The sequence below is a fragment of the Triticum urartu genome, chromosome 3A, assembly GCF_056163025.1.
Source record: "Triticum urartu cultivar PI428250 chromosome 3A, HENAU_Tu73, whole genome shotgun sequence".
Classification (NCBI taxonomy): domain Eukaryota; kingdom Viridiplantae; phylum Streptophyta; class Magnoliopsida; order Poales; family Poaceae; genus Triticum; species Triticum urartu.
The window spans coordinates 381,605,424-381,615,868 of NC_141875.1; the positions used below are offsets into that span (position 1 = coordinate 381,605,424).

General features: G+C 43.5%; 1 pseudogene; it reads right to left on the minus strand.

The window, feature by feature from the left end:
* Window positions 1–3,766: 3,766 nt before the first annotated feature.
* Window positions 3,767–5,063, minus strand: LOC125546823 (monothiol glutaredoxin-S9-like; annotated as a pseudogene).
* Between the last annotated feature and the right edge of the window lie 5,382 nt (window positions 5,064–10,445).

Consider the following 10,445-nt stretch of genomic DNA (forward strand, 5'->3'; position numbering starts at 1 on the left):
ATTAGGAGAAAGCCGAGCATAAAAATTCTGGATAATAATTTCTCTTGAGAGCTCATTATTGGGGCATGAATCTAACATTGAATTAAGCCTCCCCCAAGCTAGAGCAATACTTTATCCTTCACGAGGCCAAAAATTATATATATAATTCCGATCACGATGAACTAGATGCATAGGATAATTTTTTTGGTGGAACTCCAGTTTCAAACGATTCCAATTCCATGATCCAATATCATCACACAGCCTATACCATGCCAATGCTTTTCCCTTCAAAGATAAAGGAAAACCTTCTTCATAACTTTATCTCCGGGTAAACCTGCAAGCTTAAACAATCCACAAATTTGTTCTACATATATCAAGTGCATATCAGGATGTTCGGTTCCATCTCCTGCATAAGGATTAGCTAGCAGTTGTTCTGTCATACCCGAAGGATTTCCATATTCTATATTTTCAGTAGGTGTAGTAGGTTGAGGGGTAGCTAATTGTGGTTCCGGACAAGGTGAAGATACCCGAACAAACCCCTCAAAGGATTTCCATAGTAACAAGTGACAATAAATTTCAGCACACTATATAAATGTTTCCTTACCGAATTCCACTTACCAAAGGCGCTTCACTCCCCGGCAACGAAGCCAAAAAATAGGCTTGATGAACCACAAGTATAGGGGGTCAATTGTAGCTCTTTTCGGTAAGTAAGAGTGTCTGCAGGTGCTTTTCAGTTAGGTAATGTCTGCAAGTCACTGGTGCGCGTTGGTCCTAAACAAACAGTTTTTAACCCCTTTCCGCGAGGGCATATGGAACCGTCTCCAAGTGAGTGTGGGCGATAGGGGGGTCCTTCCCACACGACCCAGAAACCGTCAGGGATAGGGAGCCTTGATGCATATAGTTGTCCCTGTACAACCGTTTCTGATATCTCGAATATCCCAAACGCTTCATCCTTGCGACTCGTTTGTGCTCGCATTGCCATCGCAGTCGGAGTTTTGTGGTTCTGCCTAAAACCAGGAAGATTCTAGGCACGGGAGCTTTCCAAGCAGATTCTAGGAAGATTCCAGGCACGGGAGATTTACGATGCCTGGCACATCCCAAACAGTTCATGATTATAAACCATGTACGATAGGTAGACAATCACACACATTTAGTTTTCCGACACCGTATGTGATAGTGTCTGACATCACACACGCTTTGAAAACGGCAACTGTGTGCATGCTTGCACATATTTCCTCTCTGTGAACCATCTTGGATTATGGTGTATATCGCAAATGTTTGTGTTTTTTCAACTGTGTGTGCCGTAATGACCCGCACAACGTAATTTTGCCCTAATTTAATTGTTGCTATTTAAAATTGTACCTAATTTTTACCTTTAAGTAGGCTATAGCTTTATTCATATCCATCAGGTTCAAACAACCAATGCATTATTCGATTCATAGGTACATATGTTTAAGAATTACAGAAGCACCAAATAAAGAATGATGTACTAGGGTTCTATACTTGTACTATTACAGATGGTAAAGGAAGAGGCGACAGACATTCCAGTTGCTGAACAAGGTCAAGCGGAATGGCCCTATTGTGCTCTGCTGGATGCAAAAGGCATGCAGGACTCTAGTCCAACCCCTTGTGATGGCCGGCCGCCAATCATGTAGTTTGAGAGCTAATCTTTAGTAAACTGCTTCAGGATCCACTACAAAAGAAAAAAGATTTAGATATTGTCATCTAACACAACTCATTACGGGCAATAAAAAGAAGGCTACAGGGTTCTTACTTACCATCCTGCAGTTCACTGTTGTCTTGCATAAAGTGTAAACAAATAGTTCGATTGACATCTTTTGACCAATTTTAGTAACAATCTTTATCAGTTTCTTCACTTGATGCTGGTTCATGAATATCTCATTGCCCCATACGCAGGAAGGGTCGAAGTGTGGATCTTTGGCAAAGATATATGTACCTAAAAGCACCAAGTTAATATTAGAAGCTAAACAACAATTGAAAAATGATGTAGTACAACACTCCATCCATCCCATTATATAAGATTTTATTACATGTATATCTAGACATCATCAGAACATTAAGGTAACACTCTTCCTTGTTGCTATGTAGCATAGGATTGCATATTTAGTCATTCAGTACAATGCATGTTGCTAAACCACAATTCAAAAACGAAAAGGCAAGTTAACTGCAATATCCTTAACAACAACCAAATATCGTAATTCATAGTGGTATTGTTGAAACTATTATTGATAAAATTGAACTACATAGCAAATAGTTGCACATATAGAGCATCACATTGTGAAGAACTGAAATAAACAAGTCATAAGGACATCTCTAGGCGATCCTTAAAAAGTTAAAGGACTAAAACCCTTAGTGGATATATATATACTCCAGCAATTTTTGGCCTTTTCTAGTCGATCCCTTAAACTTAAGGTTGTAAACTTCAATTTGATCAAGTTCAAACCAGGTTCAACCGAAAGTAGCATGCATTCAAACATAAATTAGATAGTTTTGCATAATCGAACATAAAACATAAATTTAAACTAAGCTAAACTACTTTCGGTCGAAGTAGAGGTCGAGCCAATCCTTCCTCATCATGTACGATGTGCCGCGAGCTGGGTCCGGGCCAGTACCGTCGTCGGGGTTGTTGGGGAAGGCACTCCCCCACTCGTCGATGTTGATCTCCTCGTCCTCGGGGCCCACCTCGACGCCCTCCGTGCCACCGTCGCCGCCTCCTTCGACCTTGTCTTCAGAGGAGAGTGCAATAACCTCGCCGCCCTCCGCGTCGTCGTCCTTGCCGCCTTCGACCTCATCATCGAAGTAGAGCGCGATAACCTCGCTGCCCTCCGCACCGGCAAAGATCGCCCGCTCCACCTCCACGAGCTCCGGGTGCTACCGGCGGAGCTCTTGCATGTAGGCCTCATCGGCGGCCTCGGCCTCGAGACGCTCCCACGCCTCACGGTCCTCCCACGCCATAGCCGAGCTCACCACCCCTGGCTCCGGCAGAACAAGGTGGACCGGATGTGTGCTGAAGGGGAAATTGAGCCTAGCCACCGCGCCGTGGTAGCGGACCTGCCAGCGGTCTTACTCCATGGCCGCGAGCTCGACCGTGTGCAAGCTACTAAGCCACCGGCGGGTGTGGGTCTCTCAATCTATAATCTCGGTGACCCACATCCCCCACCGCCGCTGTCGGACCCCGAGGTAGGACTTTGTTGGCTGCCGGGTCCGGAGGAGGACGGGGAAGTCCTCGAACCGGCGTAGGGGCACGGTGGTGGGCAGATCGGGGGACCGGAGACGGCGGATCGGGCCCGCGGAGGACGACGGGGACATCTCGGCGGCCTCCTCACCGGCGTCGGGCGAAAAGGCCGCGATAAACCTCTTTTTGGCCATTGGCTACTCGAGCTCCCAAGCACACAGGCAGAGGTTGAGGATGGAGGCGTCGGCGATGGCGGCTGCTTACCAATGGTTTCAAGGGTTGTGTCTGTCTGTGTGAGCGGAGGTTGTGTTTGAGGAAATACTGCGGCAATTGAAAATTTTACTAGGCGGGAGTAACAAGGAGGGGCTACTAAAAATTTGGATCAAGGTCGAGCAGATATTTTTGAGATTATGAGGGATGCAGAGGCGGGAGTAAAATGCTGGGGCTACTGAAAATTTAAAACAAGGGACTGAAGCAGAGAGGGATGCAGAGGCGGGAGTAAAATGCTGGGGCAACTGAAAATTTAAATCAAGGGACTGAAGCAGAGAGGGATGCAGAGGCGGGAGTTTTGGGGGAGCGAGGTAGTGTGCTTCACACGCCGACTGTGGACTGTAGCCGGTGCACCTTCTTGCGTAAGCCGTAGGGGTACTGTACACCGACGGTGCTGCAAGATATTTTGTTCTACATCTCACAGGTTGGTGAGAATAAACTGTGTGGGATCTACTTGATTTGAATTACAAAATGGGGTCACATCAGCAATGGACGGTGTTTGAATTGCTAGACCCTTTTATCTGCAGTGAACATGCAATTGTATTTGTGTCATAATAGAATTGGAATTATTCAGGGTTTGTTTGGACAATTCATATGTTAAACTGGTTTTATAGCCATTTCAGGTGCACAATTCAAAATTAAACTACATGCACATGCTTCGGTGCATACAAATTGGTTGAAAAAACAAATTTGTGCCCTTCAGTGCATGCTCAGGTCCCATGGAAGAAATGGGAATGAATTTTTTGGGGTTCATTTGGCCTTTTTTATACATTAATTGTGGTTTCTAGGCATTGTAGGTGCATAGTTCAAATTTGAACTACAAGCACATGCTCCAATGCACCAAAGTTGGTTGAAAAATCACATGTGTGTCCTTGGGTGAATTTCTAGGTCCCATGCAAGAGATGGGAATGAAATTCAAACACCATGGCGCTGTTGATTGCCCACAAAATGTTCAGATGCCTAGTTTTTAAATTCTAGTAAATACAAAACTCGTCTGAAATTCATGAAACTCGGCATGCTATCATGGAGCTGCATCAACATGCCATGGTGAAAATTTTGTCCCATTTGGGGCAGGTTCAGATATAAGCTTCTCACAAACCAGAGCTTCTCATAACAAGCATGATGGTTTCGATAGGGAACATACCACCTTTGGTAACGGGACAATATCCATTGCCTCTTATTGAGCGCGCCGGCGTCCTTGAGTATGGGCACGAGCTCGCCGGAGATGTGCACAGCCATGAGCCGATCGAGCCCACCGAGGATCCTCCCACTGACGAACACCGCCGGCAGCGCGATGACGGCCTCGCCTCCAGCGTTCCCGGCCACCGCCGCAGCGAGCTCGGCCTCGTCGGCGACCTCGTGCACGACGGGGTTCACCCCGAGCCCCTGCAGTAGCCGCTTCACCATGTGGCTGAGGCAGCACCCATGCCTCCCCACCACTAGCACCAGGCTCTCTGCCACCGCCCTCCTCACCGCCTCCCCGCCGTCGCCCCTCGCCGCCGCGCCGGCGAGCCGCGAGCCTGCTCTCCTGGCCTGCCGTGCCCTCGGCCTCGGCCTGCTCGGACCGTCGTGGGCACGCCGGCAGTCGGCCAACGCTGTAGGGGATCGCCTGGTACATCTCGATCGGCCGAGCGACGTACAACGTGATCGAGCTCTTCTCTTTTTTGCTCGGTTTGCCGTTTCTGGACCAAGTCCCCTGCCGCCATGGACGCATGCTTCTCTGCTTCCCCCGCGTTCGCTCATGCTCCGGTCGCCACCTGCGTGTGGACTTGTACCGCCACTCTACTGCATGTGCGCAAGGGCCACAAGGCAAGAGGCGCCCAGCTCCTTCCGCTTCTCGCCCACGCCATGGCGTGCGCGCTCCTGTAGAGAAAAATAGCTCAGAGTTCAATGAGATGAAAATCATCAGTACAATCGCCTGAAACCATTAGTTCAAGTAGGGTAACAGAATAATATTCTGTTATGCGTAACAGAATAGCCCAGATGTATATATATATATAGAAATGTTAGATATATTAATATCAATTGTTAGATGAATTAGATGAATTAGCTAGATATTAATGTTAGATGAGTTAGTTTTTTATATTTTTAGTTTATATAAATGTTAGATTAATGGCAATTGTTAGATGATTATATACATATAAAAATGTTAGATATATTAATGTCAAATGTTAGAAGAATTGGATGAATTAGTTTGATATTAATGTTAGATGAGTTAGTTTTTTATATTTTTAGTTTATATAAATATTAGATTAATGTCAATTGTTAGATGATTATATATATATATATATATAAATGTTAGATATATTAATGTCAAATGTTAGATCAATTAGATGAATTAGCTAGATATTAATGTTAGATGAGTTAGTTTTTTATTTTTTTAGTTTATATAAATGTTGGATTAATATCAATTATTAGATGATTATATATATAGAAATGTTAGGTATATATAATGTCAAATGTTAGATGAATTAATTAGATAGAAATATATGTTAGATATTAATGTCAAATGTTTGATGAATTAGATGAATTAGCTAGATATTAATATTAGATGAGTTAGTTTTTTATATGTTTAGTTTTATACTTTTAGTTTTATACTTTTAGTAAGTGTTTATCAATTAATGTTTCACCTATGAGCATAGGAAATGCCGTCTGACGACGAAAACGATTTCATTATGTGCGAATACCGCAAAGACGAGCGCGACCTGTGCGACAGAAATTTCCTAATTGATGATAGGCGCTTCAGCATCAAGCTAGATGAGACCTTCGAAGTGGATACAGTAAGTCACAACGACAAGTCTTTTCGTAATTAAGCATGACTTATGCTTCATTTGTTTCAACTTATAATTTTAAATTTTCACTATTCTACTAGTGTATCCCCTGCCATGCAAGAATTTTTGTCTTGGATAAGATAGGTTTCAGTTCTAACAAAACTATGGAGGTAAAGAGAGTATACTTGAAGACCGAGCATGGTTATACCTTCGATGTCAAATTATACAATGCAGACACCTACACCTATTTTGAATGCAAAACTTGGCAAGCACTATGCAAGGCTTATGCATTTGAGCCAGATATGTTTATCACCTTTGATATTCGTCCGGAAGATGATTTTGAAGGTAATAGAGACATTTGGGTCGATGTGCAGACGCCTCCTGTTCTACCATTATGTGAGTTTCTCAACCATATTTATGTCTTCGATATTGTTTATTCAAAAATAGTTGACAACTAATTTCTATTGACAGCTTATTTCCATTCAAGCAAACATGTCCGGCGCTTGGTAGACAGGACCGTCCACTGTCCCGGGGCTGAACTAAACTGCGAGGAGATAAGTCATTATGTTTCATGACTTGAGGATCTTGATGCTGTCAAAAGAAATTATTTTTCTGAATTCGAAAATCTTAGTACTCAAAACGTGCGACCAATAGTGATCGTATTGAACTACGGTCACATCTATTTAGGAAAGATGGTAAGATTTTTACTATTTGTCCTCAGTGCATCTTTTGCATGCATTATTTTTCAAGCTAAACTTCATTGCTAAGTGTCGTGGAATTAGCACGTCAGATGTCCTTAGTGTGAGGACTTAGTCGCGAGGACAACGCATCTATGTGGTAGCTTGAGAGGGGTTGAGCGGAATCGAGAGATGCAACACAAGACAAGGGTTTAGACAGCTTCGGGCCCCGGGAAACATCATCCGGTAACAACCCTACATGCTATTTGAGGCTAGATCTCATTATCATCACGAGGGAGTCGCCGTAAACCGGCTCTCCTCTAGTTGTGTCTATCCCTAGAGATTGTTTCTTGCTTCTCCCCCTTTGAGGAGCCCTGCCCCTCCTTATATATGTTGAAGGGGAGGGTTACATGTGGAGTCCAACTCGGACTTTAACTTAAACTATTTTGACTTCCCTTCCTGGGCTTCTTAACGTTTGCCGGTTTAACATTGTCTGCCGGTTTAACATTGTCTGTCGGTTTAACATTGTCTGCCGGTTTAACATTGTCTATCGGTTTAACACCAGCCGGTTTACCGTCTGTCTTAGCCATCTATCTTGACTCTTTATCTTAACTCTCCGCCGGTTTACCATCTGCCGGTTTACCAAGTCCCAGCCGGTTTACAACTCCAGCTGGGTCATACCGCGGGGTATATCCCCGACATTAGCCCCCAGTTTAATTTGGATTTATCCATGTTAAACTGATCTTGATTATCCTTATGTCCTTGTCACTTCCTTCTTTTATAAAATCCGAGTCAATAGACCAGCTTCATAATCAATTTGCTGACATCGGTTTGTCATAGTGAAATATTGTGAAGAATAACTCCTTTGACTTTAGCTCCCAATGCTTAACAAAAATATTGGCCTTTGAAATACTCATTTGATCTTCCGCCGGTTTAAGAATGTAGAACTTGCCGGTTTGAGAATGTAGAACTGTGCCGGTTTAAGACTTGAACTTGTCGGTTTATCATTGCCGGTTTACAAATATTGATGGCACCAGGTCATAATTGTAGTTAACATGAAGCTTGAAAATATACCTCTTATATGCCTATCCCTTGTAGCCCCCAAGTCCTAAGAAGGTAGCATAGCAACAACTTAAGACTTGCTTCAATATGAATATCACAATCTTGAAGAAATCCAGGTTGTTCATCAATCACTAGTCAGAATTGAGTATTCTACATATGTAGCCCCCAAGTGCCGGGTTGTCATGCTTGCAGCAACATGGGACTTGAAATTGCCTTATTCTCATAAAAACTTCAACCAGTGTAGCCCCCAAGGGCCGGGTCATTATGCAATAATGAGCAGGGACTTTGTAAATATAATCTTGTAAACTTTGATCATCAACGTGTAGCCCCCAAGGGCCGGGTCAGTAAGATAATATTGAGCTGGGACTTTGATATATTCTTCAATGAAAATAACATCATATGATGTAACGCCCATCATGGGGCTTGAATCCACGTCCACAAGGTTGAGAGCTTTGTGCTTTACCAACTGAGTAGTGGATCCTTCAATAATAGATGAAAATTTGTGTACCTTGAATTGTTGACAGGAGCAATTGGTAGCCCCCAAGGGCCGGCTCATTACAATGTGATGAGTCGGGTCTTCAAATAAGTGAGCCAACAATGATTTTGCATTAGCCCCAAGTGTCATGGTGCATGCTTGCAACGACATGAGACTTGTGTATTTGATGTAATCCCAACTTGAATAATGTAGCCCCCAAGTGCCAGGTCGTAAGCCTGCAGTGACTCGGGACTATTCCTTCAATTGTAGAATAAATCATATCCATTGATAATATAATAGTTATTGCGCTAAAGCGACTTTGAAAACCTCAGTCATAATATTGGTTATTGATAACCATAAGAAAAAATCCAGTCATGTTGGCTATTTGAATAATATACCCAATGATTTATAAGCGCATAATTCCAATGGCGCAATCCAAATATATACTGGCGACTTATAGTCCAAAGCCAGGTCGGTCAATAAACACCGGATTATAAGTAATTATGTACTGACAACTTGTAGTTGAAAGTCGAGCCGGGTTAACAAACACCGGGTTAATTTGATGATTGATAGTCGACATAAAATTTATCAAAAGAGAAAAATCTTGACAAAGGCAAATAAAACCGTGTAGTCGAGGCTTTTCAAGGGCTGCCAGGCCCAAATTCGAGGCTTTTCATGGGCTGCCAGGCCGCTGAGTTAAACCATTTGACAAAGCCTTTGAAGATGGGCCTCCAACTAACCAATCATCATTTTAACTTTGACAAGTTCAGGGTCTGTATAAGAGTAACTTGTCAAACGTTCGGCTGGTCATGCCAGGATTACTTGGATAGGAGTGGCCTACTTGATGAAGGCAGGTTAACCCGGGGTTTTAGGTGAATACACCAGGCTTCCAAGCCGTGGGTCGATACCCAATTACAAGGGTCCTTTCAAACTCTTTGTTACTTTACACAAAGAGCCCCCAAGTAACTTTGTGAACTGTGCTCAATGGGTGCCTATGTTTGAGTTGTGCGTAGCAACAAGACTCTCTTTGGCCCCTTGGGTGTGAAGCTCCCAAGCTTTGTTGTGGCGTGATAGCCGGATTAATGGACATGAATCTATTTTGCAAGCAGAAGCCCCCATGTGATATATTTCTGAGCTGTGCTCGCCGGGTGCCTATGTTTGAGTTGTGGTGTGCAACAAACTCTCTTTGGCCCCTGATGATAATATTGTCTTGATAGCCGCATCAAGAGGGTAGTGACGCCATGTTCTCTTTGGTGAATACCCCTATGTTTGAACAGGAAGCCCCCAAGTAATCATATGAAGATGAGCCCATAAGGCAGGACACCCATGTTTGAACCGTGCGTCAGGGCAGCAGGTCCTCTTGGGAAACCTTTAACTTTTTGCAAGAGATAAATTCTTCTTGAACCGGGATTTTGAAGCGGATATTGAGAGCTTCAAAGCTTTGTGGGAGACATCTTTCCCTTGAGCCGGATTTTAAACCGGAATCTTCATTTCCAGCTGGAAATATTCTGACAGCCTTTAAACTTGATTTTGCGAGAAATTAATTCTTTTTGAACTGGAATTTCATAAACCGGATTTGACAGCTTCAGTGAGACTGACTTCCCTTGAGCCGGATTTTAAACCGGATATTTGAGAGCTTCAACGATGTAACACCCCGGATGTAACTTTCCAATTTGTACTCCAACTCTTGCTGTTTCCGGCGTTAAGTTATATTTATTTCCTCGGGTTCGGGTTTTGTCTCCATGTGTTGTTGTCATTGTCATGCATTGCATATCATGTCATCATGTGCATTTCATTTGCATACGTGTTCGTCTCATGCATTCGAGCATTTTCCCCGTTGTCCGTTTTGCATTCCGGCGCTTCGTTCTCCTCCGGTGGCCATTTCTAGCTTTCTTTCGTGTGTGGGGATTAAACATTTCCGGATTGGACCGAGACTTGCCAAGCGGCCTTGGTTTACTACCGGTAGACCGCCTGTCAAGTTTCGTATCATTTGGACTTCGTTTGATACTCCAACG